Below are 2,183 nucleotides of genomic sequence, written 5' to 3'. Positions count from 1 at the left end.
ACTAACATCCAGCAGTTGCCCATCCACGTAGCAAACTAACGTGAGAAGAGGAAATACTTTCCTAGGGCGAGTGCCAGCTAGCCTGCCACACCTCACTCCTCGCTGATAAGCCAGGAAGCACCCTGGAGAATTAGTAACTCATTGCAGTTGCTGAAACAGGGGTTAGGGCAAGGGACTTTTACATGGGCCATTGAAAGGGAGGTAGGGCTGGGAATGGAAAGTTGAGTGACCTTTTGTTAGAAAATAATGGAATGAATCACAAGGTTTGACAATTCCGGCTTATCTTTGTTTTTCCTTGTGGGTCAGGCAACTGTGGTGGCTGAAATTTTGCTACCGGTAGGTTTTCAAAGGGCACATTCCAGCAGAGCACAAGCTCTCTCACACAACTTCCTTTTTGTCCCTTTTCCGCAGCCTGGGTTTGTGGAAGTTACCCCTTAACTAAGCAATCCTCAATGGTGCAGCTAGGCTGGACCTCAGGGCCAAAATCCCGGGTTCTGTAACCCATGGTAAGGTTCCACCAAATGTCGATACAGCATAAAATAGGGGACAGCAGCAAACAGGGCATGTTTGGGCTGGTATGGGCATGCCACAGCCCATCAGTCCAATCTAGAGCTCCTCTACATGGACCGATTGCCCCTTTTAGCCCAAACCTCTCTGGGAAATCATGTGAGCAATTTCCAGCACCGCCCCCTATCCTGCTATTTGTATCTTCTCCATCTCTCATAAACTCTTTGCCCTGTCCACTGACTGACTCATGGATGTGCCATCAGGTTAGCAGCACTAATCCCACTTAAGCAACCTAAAGGATTAGCCCCTTTTAATTCCCCAGAATGACAATGAACAGAGCGTAGATGTGCCAATGGCCCTGACAGTACTGAGCGCCATTGTGTCCCCCTTAGTGTTCCATCCTGCAGCACTTGAGGGAATTCTGAAGACTGAGCACTATATAAATACCTGGAATAAAATAAATAATATTACACTAGTGCTCTGAATTGTTATACTTTTTCATTTGTAGCAACTTGATTTAGCTACCAGTGAAACACCCCAATTCCTACTGACATCTATGGAATGTGGCTGCTTCCTGATGGTGCTTTAAGTCTCCCACTAAAAACTCCTGAGTGAATTTAGCAGTCATGGGATTAAACTGGTTATATACTAGAAAACAAATAATAGGAATAAATGGCCTGGGATTGAAGCTTCTTAGCTTGCTCATATATGATCTGGAGTCAGGGATGAGCAGTGAAGTGGCCAAGTTGGCTGATTACATGAATCTATTCAGGGTGGCAAAAACTAAAAGAACTTGCAAAGAGCTCTAAAAGGATCTCTCCAAATTGGGTGAATGGGCAATAAAACAGGAAATGTGGTATAGTTCCATTTTTTAAAAAAATTACAATGATGCTTTGAATGGCAAAATATAATTCATAACCCAATAGGGCAAAGTTATGTGTGTTACCATTAAATTTCATCAGCAGTTATACCGCTTATTCATTTAACTGCCCTCCTGAGGCCTTACCTGCATGGCAGCTTACTACACAAAAATGTCTATGTAATGTATATTCACCATTCTTTTCCTGCTGCATGCCATTAAGATGCCACAGGTGAGAGGAGCGTGGTCATAATCAGTATTGTATTAAGGAGTATTCAAGAATAAAGAGAGAATAGACTGTGCATCCTTATTTCCAGCTCAGCAAATCTATGCATGTTGCTCCAACAATGTGGTAACAGTCCTTTTCTTTGCTTCCTTCTCTCAAATTTTCCCCATCCCCCACCACAACAGTAATGGCCACAATGAAACATGTTTCGTATTTTATCTTGTGCATACGTTATGCTGTTGAACAACCTGCATAAATCTGTCATGAGTCATTGTTAATGTTTGAAAGCTACTGTGCCAATTCTATTTTGGTATCACACGAGCGCATAATAGTACAAGACCCACCAGGAGAAAGCATGATCCTAAAGAGTGGTTCCTTGTTTATCTTTCCATACTGTAAGAGCTGGCCATTCATGTCTTCCTGGCTTCTGATCTTTCAGCTTGTTCCCAAACAATTAAAGGAATTGCCATTTACAGCCTGAATTCACTTTGAGGTGGTGGTATTTTCTTTTTATTAAAAAAAGCCACCTATGGGTTGTTATGCATTCATAGCTGCCAAGTTTTCCCTTTTCTCGCGAGGAAGCCTATTCAG

Source organism: Zootoca vivipara, chromosome 8 (assembly GCF_963506605.1).
Source record: "Zootoca vivipara chromosome 8, rZooViv1.1, whole genome shotgun sequence".
Classification (NCBI taxonomy): domain Eukaryota; kingdom Metazoa; phylum Chordata; class Lepidosauria; order Squamata; family Lacertidae; genus Zootoca; species Zootoca vivipara.
Note: the sequence above shows the minus strand (reverse complement) of the source record.